Source organism: Cryptomeria japonica, chromosome 9 (assembly GCF_030272615.1).
Source record: "Cryptomeria japonica chromosome 9, Sugi_1.0, whole genome shotgun sequence".
NCBI lineage: Eukaryota > Viridiplantae > Streptophyta > Pinopsida > Cupressales > Cupressaceae > Cryptomeria > Cryptomeria japonica.
The window spans coordinates 79,053,765-79,068,738 of record NC_081413.1 but is presented as its reverse complement, the minus strand read 5'-3'; positions in this window follow the sequence as shown (position 1 = coordinate 79,068,738).

Below are 14,974 nucleotides of genomic sequence, written 5' to 3'. Positions count from 1 at the left end.
TGTAATACCTTTAGTGAGCCGATCTATTCATTTGGTCTTAGGTTTTGTATATATATGATTGTAAGATCTTATTGAAGATCATGGTAATTATGAGTGAGTGTGGATATTGAAGAGCAGAAATAAGTAGATCCCTGTACGAATCATGCAGACATTATTTGAAGGTTGAAGGAAGGTTATGAAGGTGTTATTGACACTCATGTTCAGAGCTTAACTTGTACTGAATCGAGCATTGGAGATGCTACTTTGAGTAGTACATTATCATTGGATTTAACCATCCAATTGTGTAGTCAGTGTGACTCCTATTTTGTGATTGAGCAGTGAGCTCTAGGAAGTTGGCCTTTCTGCATGTGCAGACCCCATTTGTATACACATACTATCTCTAGTAGTATCATTTGATTGTGGGTAAGGTTTCCCACCGTGGTTTTTCTCTTACTGAGTTTCCACGTCAAAATCTCTGTGTCATGTGTTGTGGATGTTGTTTCTCTTTCTATTTCATGCATTAAGTTATACCAATACTCCTAGAACTATTAATCTATCTTACCAGCACTTAAGTTTGGTTTACCAACATTAAGTTTAAATTGTAAAAACTTGGATTTGGTTTATAATTTATTGACAACTGGTTAACAATTGATTCACCCCCTCTCTCAGTTGTCCTTACCGGGACCTAACACTTTCCTACAAATGATTAAAAAAATAACTTGAATGTCTAAAGTGATGAATATCATCTAAAAATACCAAAGTATAGTTCCAACTAAGCACAAAGTATCTTACTTCCACTATTCTGGCACACTTCTCTGCTCTATTGTTCTATCATACACCTGAGCATAAATCCAAAGATAACACATGTGAAATTGTGCATAGATGCTCATACAATCTTCACAAAAGAACATCAATCACCAAAATGATCATATAGATTGGTCTTATATATCCACATCACTTGTTTTAGGTCACCAACATGTCGGCTCCAAAAACATTTAGAAAGCATGAATTGTGTAACAAGAAGTCAGCTCAATCCGATTACTAATACACATGTAGACCAAAAAAAAATGATTATATGCTTCACATATGTCGGCTTGATGACCTCAAACTTGGAACCAATCAACAAAATCATCCCAAAGATTCGGCATGACACACTAAACCACTAATTACCCAAATAACCCTATTCTTCCTCAAATGTTGGATACTGGATCTTCAATCTTGCACAAGAATCAGATTCAGAGGCTAGGATTATGGACTAATCTATTCCAATCATTCAATCAACTATCTCTTCCACTACAAAGAAAAATGCGCACCCAAAATTGAGTTCTACTCAATGTACTCTTACTTTTTCGAACACTGTGTTCCACCTTCCAGACTTAATCAAAGTAGACTACAAACTTTTGGTAGGATGATTCAGGATATTTTGGATGAAGATTCTAATCTGAGTTTCCATCAATGACAACATCCAAACACTCCTCAAGAACTTATCTCTTTTGGTATAGTGTCTCTTGCCAACAATCTCCCCCTTTGGCATTGATGACAACACTTAGTGAAAAATGACTAAGTGTGAAATCAAAAATGCCATACACTACAAAATCTCAAAACTTTGAAAATTGCAATAGGCCTCCCTTGAGAATATACAAACATTTTCACTTATCTCTCCCCTTTTGAAATCTTTGGAAAAGGTAGGTATCCGCTCAAAATTCTATGTACAAGGGTATACACAACAACTTACAAAAATTTGAAGATGTCGACAAAAATAGTCCTCAAGGACTGTAAGTGATCATCCCAACCTTTCTTCATTCTCCAAAATGTTGATGAGAGCACTAAAAAGATATTCATGCATTTTTTCTCCCTTGAGGTCTAAAGGAACACTCTTATTTAGTGCATTCATGGTATCCTGCTAGCTCCTAAGTAGAGTATGCAACCAGAGAGTGATTAGGTTCCTCAGCTCTCCCACTCTACCAAATTTTGTATCTTTCTCTTGATTTAGAATCATGATTTTATCTAGTAGAATCATCACCAGAACTTCATAGTGACTAGCAAAGATGACCTGGGGGTATAGGACTAAGATATACCGACCACTTGTCCTTCACACTCCCTGATCTTCTTATCAAGCTCTATAGTGAACTTTGGTAATAGAAGACATGACTTGTATATTTTCCTCCTTCATCCAATGCCTCTTGAATGCCCTTCACACCAATAATCATATTTATCCTATCTTCTTCAACCAACCTCAAAACTATCCTTAACCTCATGGCATTGAAATGGCTCAGTACTTTTGCATCAACAAGTTTCTCTAGGGATTCAAAATGCGAGTCCACTGACTTAAGCATACTTCTCAACTTGCTAGAGGGTTAGTCAAGTGTGTCTTTCTTGAAAGATGGATTTTTTTTTTCAACAACACTTGTAGCTAAGGATATAAGCTCTTTGTCCTCAGTGTGGGACTTCAATAAGTCTTCAATGGCTTTAGCTTGGGCAATTGCTACAAATTTGAGTGCTTGAACAAGAGATAAGGAGTTAAAATTGATAGGTCCTTGGATGAGATCTGTGTTTCTTATTATTTTCTTTCCCTTTTCAGATTCCACATTGTCTCTTGCCACTAGAACCTATTCCTCCTTGCCTTCATACTTCTCCTTTCCTGCCTTCTCTATATCCTCTCCCTTTGATGGTATGATGAAAGAACAGGGATCTGGTCAACTACTAAGAGGGGGGTGAATCGATAGATAGAAAAACTGATAATAACTTCACCAATCTCTCAAAGTAAACTTAGAACTATCAATGCAATATCTCTATCAAGATAAAAACTGTCAAACTAAACCGGTCGACTGTTACAACAGATAACAATAATCAACATGTAACTTACAAATATTCAAATTCTTTTAATGATGTAAGTAAAAATTCATATTATGTTATTTTCGGTTATCATGACTTATCAAAGTGGAATAAGTAGTTAAGTAAATCAACCATAATAAAACATAACCACAAAAACATTTGCTACTTGACACAATATTTTTGACGTGGAAACCCAAATAGGAAAAACCATAGTGAGATGGGACTCACAAGATAACTACTTGAACTCTTCTGAAGTTCACCTTGTTAGGAGCCAAGCCTATTAAATCTTTTACAAAAAGTTATGTTAAGAACTGATCCTATTAGGAACCACCCAGTTAAGGGATTGACTATAATTCCTTGTTAGAAACAATACCCTGTGAGGAGTAACCTTTGTAAGGGATTTAAAATCCAAGCTAATGGATCACCTTGTTAGAGGATTTGGATAACACCAAGCTTGTTAGAGCTTACCTGGTTAGCGTATTTAACTGTTGTAATTGTTAGAAAACAACATGAGCTTGTTGATTTGTTTGAATAGCACTTCACTTGCTTGTTTAGATCCTTTTCATGCTCCTATCTGCCTTTACACAAACTATAGATACATCATCCAGTTCAGCAATAACACACTCAATTAAACTTTTCCAACCCACTTCAACTAAACATCTCCTCGACCTTATAAACAAATCAATTAGGTCAGTAACACAAGAAAAACCTAATTCTCATAGATATTACAAACAAGTCAGCTTAAGTATGAGCATTGCATTACATAACAATCTCTACACATCAGTCAAGAAAGCCTCGACCGCTCCTTGATCACTGCTTCATCAAACTCTGTAACTCATCATGCACTTTGCATTACATGCAATATACTTTCTCATTTCCAAGACAAAAAACCATTACCTCAATGCGCCAAAATCATTTTGAAACTCTCTTCATACAATATGCATTCGTGTCATAATCATTACCACTCATCATCAGATCATAAACCAATATAACCAATTCACCAAACTTAATTAGTTAGGGTTTATCAAAAATAACATGTAGGGTTTATTTGTTCAACTCTCCAATACTTAGCAATATCGGTTCACTCCACAAACTAACCTACCGGTTACAGTTTCCTTTCACTAGCTCTTCCTACCTATTACAAAACAACATTACAACAACATCATTACTGGTTAATTGACATCAATGACAATATAATAAACTATTAATGCAATCTTCATTCAAAAGCCAACAATCTCCCCCTTTGGCATTGATGGAAATACAAATATCAATACCATTGATTGCTGTGATTGTGAATAGGAATCCTGGTTTACATTTTACCATGTACTCTCCTTGTCTTCAACTTGTGTCTTCAGTTCCCTGTTGGTTGTACATCATACAATTTTGCTCACAATAATCACATAGTTCTTCTCCCCCTTTGACAACAATACCAAATACAAAGTAAAACATGCAATGTAAAACTTCACTGTGCAACATCAACAACCTGCAACTTGATGCTCCCCCTAAGGAATAACTCCACTTCTACACCAATCTTACTGTAAAATTCCGCAAGTAGCTCTAGGGCTGATGTAATCTACATCATGCTCAATTTACCTCATAAAGGGGTACAACCCCTAGTTGACTCCTACGATACTCAAAAGTAGTCTTAGGTAAAGGTTTAGTAAAGATATCTACAAGTTTCTCCTTGGTAGAAACATGCTCTAAGATTACATCTTTACTCTACACTTTTTACCTCAAGAAATGATACTTCAATTCAATGTGCTTGGTTCATGCGTGCAAGATAGGGTTCTTTGAAATATTTAGGGCACTGGTATTGTCACATAAGATCTTTATAGGATCTATAAATTTCATCTTAAAACCTTCCAAAATGTGCCTTATCCAGATAGCCTGGGTACAATTGATATAAGCTGCAACATACTCAGCTTCTGCAGTAGACTGTGAAATACAACTCTTCTTCTTGCTACTCCATGAAAAAAGTCTTCCTCCAGGAAAGAATTCTCCACCGGTTGTTCTTTTCTAGTAATCAACATTACCTACCCAATTTGCATCTATGTACACCTTCAAATCAAAGTTTCCTTCATATGGATAACATAATCCATAGTCAACACTACCTTTCAAATATCTAAAAATCCTCTTGGTTTCTATCAAATGTGTTTCCTTCAGATGCTTCTGAAATCTTGCAACTAGACCAACTGCATGAGCTATATCCAGTCTGTTGTGAACAACATAATGCAATTTTCTAATCATTGACATGTACTCTTTCACATCAACAGATGCAGCCTCATATTCCTTAGACAACTTATGACCTGTAACCATTGGTGTCCCAACTGATTTACAGTCTCTCATACCAAATTTCTATTATACCTCCTTCACATACTTAGAGTGTGTGATGAAAATACCACTCTTTATTTGATGTATTTGCAAACCTATGAAACTTTTTATCTCTCCCACTAGAGACATTTCAAACTCACTTTTCACTTCATTTGCAAAGTCATTATTCATGTCATCATTTCCTCCAAATATGATATCATCTACAAACACTTCACTAACTAGTATTTTATCTCCTTCAGATTTGAGATATATGTTGTTGTCTTCACTAGCTGTTTGAAATCCTATCTTTAATAGGTGTGAATGAATCCTTTCATACCATTCTCTCAGTGCTTTCTTTAATCCATATAGTTCCTTGTGCAACTTACATACCATGTCCTTCTTGTCAGTTAAAGCATAACCATCTGGCTAATCAATGTATACTTCTTCTTCTAGTATTCCATTCAAAAATATAGATTTTACATCCATCTAATATACTTTGAATCCTTTATGAGCTACAAAAGCTGGTAAAGTTCTGACACCTTCTAGTCTATCCACTGGTGCAAAAGTCTCACCATAATCTTCTCCTTCTTCTTGTGTATAACCTTTGCAAACCAATGTACCTTTTTTGCGAACTAAAATACCATCTTCATTCAATTTGTTCCTAAAAACCCACTTAGTACCTATCACATTTTTATTTACCAGTTGGGGTACTAGATTCCATGTGTTGTTCTCCTCAATTTTTTCAAGCTCCTCCACCATATCTTTAACCCAATAATCATCACCAAATGCTTCCTTAGCAGTTTTAGGCTAAATAGTCGAGATCATGTAAGAATTCTCTTTGATTCTTCTTCTGGTTAGCACTCTAGCATCCTTATCTCCAATAATCTATTTAGGATTGTGATTGAGTCTCACATACCTTGAAACAACATGATCATTATCTTCAGGTTCATCTCATTATCATCATCTTCTTCTGAATCTACTTGTTCCAGTTGAACTGGTACATCAATATTTGCTTTATCGATTTCAGGTTTTATAGGTTCTGGTTCCAAAAACAAAATGAAAGGATCTTCATCCTTTTTCTCCACATTGGTTTCCCCTAAGACTTCAAGATACTCATCCACTCGAACATCAGTACTCTTTATGATTCTTTGTGTCTGGTTGTTAAAACATTTGTAGGCCTTACTCTTGGTGGAATAACTAGGAAATATACCTTCATCACTTTTAGCCTCAAACTTGCTAACATAGTCACCTCTTTTGATAAAACATTTTCTACCAAATATCTTGAAATAACCAACATTAGGTGATCTACCATACCAGTATTCATAAGGAGTCTTGTCCTTACCTCTTTTTACCAAAATCTTGTTCATTGTGTAGACAATAATGTTGATAGCTTCTCTCCAAAAAGTTTTCGCTACACCTCCATGTATCAACATCGTCTTAGCAGCTTCAACAACTGACCGCTTGTTTCCCTCTACAATACTATTCTACTATGGTGTCCTTGGTGCAGAAAATTACCATTTGATACCATTCTCTTCACAATATCTAGTGAATTCCTTAGAAGTGAATTTACCGCCTTAATCTATCCTCAAACACTTTATCTTCTTTCCACTCTCCTTTTTCAGCTAAGGCCTTGAATACATTGAACTTGCCAAAGGCCTCTAGTTTATCCTTAAATAATGTGACCCACATCATCTTTCAGAAATCATCAGTGAAGATCATGAAATATATATCACCTTGAATACTTTTAGTCCTTATTGGTCCACATAGGTCTATATGGACCAAATCTAACAGATGCTCTACTGAAAAAGACTTGCTCTTGAAAGTTGAGGATGTCATCTTTCCCAACTGACATTCCTTACATGGAGCATTGATCAGTTTGTCCAATTGAGGAAAACCTCTCACTGTCTTTGACTTACTCACTTTAAAAATATTATCAAAATTCAAATAACAAAATCTCCTATGCTAAAGCCAACTTTCATCTACTTTAGCAATTAAATCATTGTTGACTTTAGGATTTAGGTGAAATAGGTTACCTTTAGTCTGCTTGTCACTTGCAATCAGTTCACCTTTTCTCCCATTGATTTTGCACATGCTATTTTTAAACTCTAATGGATATCCTTTGTCATTGAGTTGGGAAACACTCAATAGAGTGTTCTTTAGACCTCCAACCTAGTAGACATCATCTGCACTACTCTTTCCATTAAGAGAAATAGTTCCCTTACCTTTAACCATGCAGGGTGAGTCATTACCAAATATTACAACTCTGCCATCAAATTCCTCCAAAAAAAGAAATTTGCTCTAGTCACCAGTCATGTGATGTGAACAACCACTATCAATGATCTAATCATTAGAATTATCCATTCCTAAAACTAAAGCTTTCTGATTAGATGATTCTTCTTTAATAGCTACAAACATAATGTCTTCGTTAGCATCACCATCAGATTCCTCATTAGTGATACCACCATTAACTACAATAAGATAATCTCTCTTTCCTTTTCCCTTGTATTTCTTGAACTTGTCTTGCTTGTGCTTATTATCACCATTAGGACAATTAGCAGCTATGTGTCCAATCTTTTTGCATGTAAAACATTTCAAAGGTAATTTAGCTCTATATTTTTCGGTACCTCTGGGAAACTGCTTGGCCAACAATGCTTCAATCTCAACTAAACTGTCTTTATCATCAGCTTCTCTACTAGATCTAGATTCATAACTATGACTGACATCTCTACTTTTTTCTCATAGATGGGTTAGAAACATAAGCTCTAAATGTTGATTCAGATTTCTGAATAATACCATCGTAACTATTTAATTCAAAAGCAGTAAGCTTACCAATGATGGAGTCAAGGGTTACCTTGGTTTTGTCAATAAATTTCAACTCCTGAATGATTGCAACTCGGATAGCATAGACCAGTAGCAGGGTTCTCAATACCTTACTAACTACTATGGCATCATCCATTTTACCACTGGCACTCTTGATCTCACCAACTATTTCTTTTATCATCTGACCATATTCTTGGATATTCTCAGCTTCAACCATCTGTATGTCATCAAACTTCCCTCTTAGACTCTCTTCGTTGGCAATATTCACATGTTCATCACTACTATAAATCTCTTCAAGTTTCTTCCATACCTCATGTGCAGTCTCTAGACCATGAACATCAACATATTCAACATTAGATAGAGAACTAATAATAGCCTCGTGTGCTTGATTGTTTTCTTGTTGCTCTTTCTTTTGATCATTATTCATAAAGCTAGTAGGTGTAAGATATTGAGTATTAACATGTTCCCAGTATTGATTTCTAAGACTCTTGAGATAAATTTTCATTCTATTACTCCACATCCTATAGTTCTCTCTATTAAACTTTAGACCTTCCTTCTTCATCATCATCTTACAAGATCTTTACCTCATGTTGTTAGGCTTAGACCTTAAAGGACCTCAGAAGCTCTAATACCAATTGATGGTATGATGAAAGAACAAGGATCTGGTCAACTACTGAGAGGGGGGGGTGAATAAATAGACAGAAAATTTGATAATAACTTCACTAATCTCAAAATCAATCTCTCAAAGTAAACCTAGAACTATCAATGCAATATCTCTGTCAAGATAAAAACTATCAAACTAAACCAGTTGACTGTTACAACAGATAACAGTAATCAAATTGTAACTTACAAATATTCAAATTTTTTTACTGATGTAAGTAAAACTTCATATTATATTGTTGTCAGTTATCATGACTTATTAAAGTGGAATAAGTAGTTAAGAAAATCAACCATAATAAAAACATAACCACAAAAACACTCACCACTTGACACAATATTTTTGATGTGGAAACCCAAATGGGAAAAACCATAGTCAGATGGGACTCACAAAATAACTATTTGAACCCTTCTGAAGTTCGCCCTATTAGGAGCCAAGCCTATTAAAGCTTTTACAAAAAATCATGTTAAGAACTGATCCTGTTAGGAACCGCCCAGTTAAGGGATTAACTATAATACCTTGTTAGAAGAAATACCGTATGAGGAGAAACCTTTGTAAAGGATTTGGAATCCAAGCTAATGGATCACCTTGTTACAGGATTTGAATAACACCAAGTTTGTTAGAGCTTACCCGGTTAGGGGATTTAACTACTGTAACTATTAGAAAACAACAGGATTTTTCTGATTCGTTTGAATAGAACTTCACTTGCTTGTTCAGAGCCTTTTCATGCTCCTATCTGCCTTTACTCAAACTGGTGATACATCATCCGATTCAAAAACCACACACAAAATTCAACTTTGCCAACCCACTTCAACTAAACATCTTATCGATCTTATAAACAAATCAATTAGGTCGGTAACACAATAAAAACCTAATTATCATAGAGATTACAAACAAGGTAGTTCAAGTATGGTCGTTGGATTACATAAAAATCTCTGTTAGGTCCCAGAGGCAACTGTGAGGGGGTGGTGAATCAGTTGTCCAATAAATTTCAAACCAAAACTTAATGCTTAATACCGGTAAACCAAACTTTAATGCCGATAGACAGTTTAATAGTTAATTACAGTATCGGTAAAGTTTAATGCATGAAACAGAAAGACAAAACATATAACACAGTTATTTGTATTGGGAGTCACACAGACTACAATTGGATGGTTAAATCCAATGATAATGTACTACTCAAAATAGCATCTTCATATGCTGGATTCAGTACCGGTTAAAATCTAATTTGCCTTCTTCAAACCTTCCTTCAATCTTGAATGATGTCTGCATGTATAGCTTTGCATATACCTTATTGCAATCCTTTTTCACTCTTCCACACAATCTCATAAATGAGATCTTACATATATACCAAAAGCTAGGACCAAATGAGTAGGTCGGCTCACTAAGATATTACAATAAAATCAATTACAAGTGAATCAATATGTGATGCATGATGTTGGCTCAATGCATTTACAATAATAATCAATTATCTTCATGACGTGCCATGCTGATCTGGAATAGATATGCTTGTCGGTGCATATCCTGGACCTATTTGCTAGTAACAACAAATATGCAAACCCGATTAGACCAATGAACAAATCACCAAAACCAAGTGCCCAAACAATGTCTTCAACATAACCAAGTAATCTCTAGATAACAAATCATCCTCAGTGTCAGTGAACAATATAACTTGTTTGTGAATCAGATACCAGTGACTATGCGTAAGTCAGTGATCATGCCGGTGAACATAACCAAAGATCTCCAAGTGTTTCTCAAGTTTTGACAAGTATTGACATCAATGAAAAAACCATATCAACATATCCGAAATACCAAAAATCTCCCCCTTTGGCATTGATGGCAACACAAGATGGACAAACCATCTAAGTGCCTAAACAAAAATGCCAAAAACCAAAAACCAACAATCTCCAAAAGAGATCATCAAAATACAGATACAAAAGAGTAACAATCTCTCCCCCAATGAATAATCTCTCCCCAAAAGATAATGAAAGATAATGTGTTTTTCCATAGATATCTCTCCCCCTTTGACATCAAATTCCAAAGCAATACAAAACCAAGTACAATCAGTTCAAAGAACTTATCACAAAATACCAACTTATCAATTTATCCATCCACTCCCCCTAAGAAGTAGCTCTCCTCATCAAAGTCGGGAAAGAGGATTTCTCTGTTAATTCTGTTGGTTGATGACAATCATCAACTGTCTAAGTTTCTACCAATGAGGGTATGACTCCAAGCTTCTCCCTAAGATATTCAAAAGTTTCCTTAGGAAAAGGTTTGGTAAAGATGTCTACAATCTTCTCTTTAGTATTTACATAAACCAATTTCACTTCTTTTGCTTCAATATTCTCTTTCAGAAAATTGAATTTGATAGAAACATGTTTAGTTTTTGTGTGAAATACCGGATTCTTTGATATATCAATTGCTGCCATATTATCACAGTAAATGATTATAGGTTCCTTGCATTTTACCTTTATATCCTTCAACATTTTCTTAATCCATAATACCTATGTACAATTAGTTGCTGCTACAACATATTCTGATTTTGTTGTTGATAAAGATGTGCAACTTTGTTTCTTTCTCAACCAAGAGATTAATCTGCTGCCAAGAAAGAATTCTCCATCAGTGGTGCTTTTTCTGTCATCTACATCTCCTACCCAATTTGCATTGGTGTATGCACATAAATCAAAGTTTTCATGTTTAGGATACCATAAACCAAGATTTGTTGTGCCTTGTAGATACCGAAAAGTCCTTTTTACTGCAGATTCATGATTTTCCTTAGGATTACTCTGAAATATTGAAACAATATTGTAAAGCGGAAAATCGCGATCGAACCCTAGTTGCTCTCCCCTCTTCCAACTCCAAGGAGAGAGAAGGGAGATTCACTCTAGGGTTGATGGTTTTCACTTAGGGGAGAGACTTTACATTCAAAAGAGGGGTTGAAAACCCACAAGATCCAATCCCACACAATGCAAGATTGGATGCTAAATGTGTTTCAAGGGTTATGACAGCAAGGCTACCCTCTTTTGTAAAGAATGTGCATAGAAGAATTAAGCTAGGAATGCATAGAAAGTGAGAAAGATTCGCTTATAAACTGACATAGGAATACAGTATGAAGCTGCGGACCTGGAATTAACAGTAAAATGTCGATACTGCGCTGTCCTGCAAATTTGAGTGAAAGTTGTCAGGACGATGGCGCCCGAGTGCCACGGTCCTCCGAAAAATCCGCAAAATGAAGGGGGATCTGTTCATCTCTGCACAAGGATTCCAGATCTTCAATTTCAGCCGCGTACCTGCAACCTACACATAGAAAAGCGAAGACGATTGGGGGGTTAGGGATTAGGGGTTTGCCTTTAGGTCAAACCCCGGTTTTGGAATTAACCAAGAAATGAGCAATGCTGTAAATGTAAATGTCTGTAATGTAAAACAAGTACTAATACCTTGTTGTAAGGATGTTTGTATCCTTATGTGCGAAGGTATAGATGTTGTATGTTGTATGTTGTAGTAGTATGTTGTAAGTGATCTCCTCTTCAATGGTTGAATCCTTGTCTTGAATGCAACACTTAGCCTTGAATGGAGACTTGAAATGATCAATTGCTTGAAAGAATGCTTGAATGCTTGAATGCTTGAGTATAGTTTCCACGCTTTTTCCATCATATCGAATGAAAGAGGAAAATGTAGTTTATATACTTGTCAATTAGGGCTGATAGACTGATTTTCCCGACCTTAGGCCGACTAGGAAAGATAATTTTCCAATTTGCAAACATAAAGACCCGAAGTCCAAAAGAGACCGGGCCCAAAATAGGACCCAGGGACCAGGGCGCTGGGTGCCATGGTCCTGGAGGACCAGGGCACTGGGCGCTCTGGTCCCACCTCCCGGGACAGCAGGGTGCAAAGGAGGTTCAGGCCAGGGTGCAAGAAAATGCAGTTTTCAGTGTCATAATCAGGTTTCGGGGTCTCCATTCAGGTTACGTGTTGCGTCGCCATCATGAAGACCCAAATGCAGTCGAAATTGCAAGTGTCACAATTTTAGGACGCTACAAATACATATTGCATTCATAATATCAGGTCTTGTTTGTGTCAAATACAGTAAACCTCCTATCATAGACTTTTATCTTGTTGGATTAACAGGTGTTGATTCATCCTTCAAAGATAGTTTATCAGTTATAGTCATAGGTGTACTTACCGGTTTAGAGTTTTCCATGCCAAATTTCTTTAGTAATTCCTTCAAGTACTTTGATTGATTTATGAATATACCTTTATCAATCTGTGAAATCTGCAATCCTAAAAAGAATTTTATCTCCCCAATCATAGACATTTCAAATTCTTCCTGCATCTTATTAGAAAAGTCTTTACACAATCCATCTTCTCCTCCAAAGATTATATCATCAACAAAAACTTCAATAGCCAATATGTCATCATTAGTTACTTTGTAATATAGATTTCTATCAACATTACCTTTAGTGAAACCAATCTTCAAAAGATATTTGTCCAATCTAGCATACCAAGCTCTAGGAGCTTGCTTTAGTCTATATAAAGCATTCCTTAACCTGCAAACCATATCTTTGTCATCTATCAATGAAAATCCATCAGGTTGTACAATGTAAACTTCTTCTAGATCACCATTCATAAATGCACATTTAACATCCATTTGATATACTTTATAGTTGTTGTGTGCTGCAAAAGCTAAGAATAATCTGACTGCCTCAATTCTAGCTACCGGTGCAAAGGTTTCATTGTAATCAATTCCTTCTTTCTATGAATATCCCTTACACACTAATCTTTCTTTGTTTCTGATTACCTTACCATCTTCATTTAGTTTATTTCTGAATACCCATTTAGTTCCAATTACATTTTTGTCTTTAGGCTGGGGAACTAATGTCCATGTGTTATTCTTTTCAATTTGTTCCAATTCATCTTCCATAGCCTTAATCCAGTGTTTATCTTCACATGCCTCATTAATTGATGTTGGTTCAATTTGAGAAATAAGACATACCTTTTCATTTGCCAGTCTTCCTCTAGTCATAATTCCTTGATACTTGTTCCGAATTATCTGATTTTTTAGAGTGATTCAATCTTACATACTGGGGTGTTTTTACTTGTTGTTGTTCCTCAGTCATTGTAGAATTCTCAAATGATGTCGATGTGACTGGATCAACATTCTATACCGGTGTGCTCATAGTAGGTTCATTTGTGATTATCTCAATTGTCGGTTTAGAGTCTATGTACCTTGAATTATCTCTAAATTGTTCATCAATCTTCACATTTGCTCTTTCAATGATTTTCTGCAATCTCTTATTAAAACATCTATATGCCTTGCTCTTAGATGAATAACCAAGAAAAATTCCTTCATCACTTCTAGGATCAAATTTGCCAATATACTCATCTCTTCTAATATACCATTTACTTCCAAATATTCTAAAATATTTAAGGGTAGGAGTATTACCAAACCATAGTTCATCAGGGGTCTTACCGGTTTCACCTTTGATGTGAACTCTGTTGAATGTATAAATAGTTGTATTGACTGCTTGTCTCCAATACACATGAGGTAGATTTTCTTCTGATATCACTTTGAAGCATACGTTTTAGACCCTCAATTAAAGGAAGAGCTTGACTATCAGGGTATTCTTGGGACATCCATTGTCGAAAATCGTCAAATTGGTTATCCAATTTTGAAAGTCGTTCTACAGAAACCTCATGGAGAGCTTCTTCATCATTAAGAGGATTAGAGGAATTACCCATGTCCTCGTTAAAAAGGCCATTCAAATTAGGTTCCATCTCCTTAGTAATTAAACCTTGGAAGGACTTAATTCTAAGGCTTCGTCTAACGGGAATAGTGTAAGTAGGACTTATTGTTGTAAAACTCATGCACTAGAGAGAGAGAAGATTTTGAATTTTAGAGGTAGCAAATTTCAGTAAAGCCAGCCAATCTTCCAGATTTAAGCTGTTAAATACAATCAGGACAATCTCCCAAAATTTCGGAAAAAATGTCTGGGACCGTGGCGCTCGGGGTGCACACGGTCCTCGCAACTTTTTTTGAAATTTGCAGGGATGAAAGTTATGATGATTTTACGATCTGTAGATAGGCCAAATTAAAGTTGCAATCTCAAAATTGAACCCTACCAAGATTGTCGAAAAATGCAAAATTTGAATTTTGAAAAAGAGAGGGAAACTGAAATTTTAAATTTTATGATTTTAGAGGGAATACCGAAAGCAATGCAAGTTTTGAAATTCAAAAGTTGACTCAATTTCATGCAAAATTCAATTTTGAAAGCGGAAATTAAAGTTGTTGTAATTAAGCACTTAATTTCAAAAGTCACAAATTGCAAAAATTTGGATAAATCACTGAAATTTCGAATGAATGATAACACACTT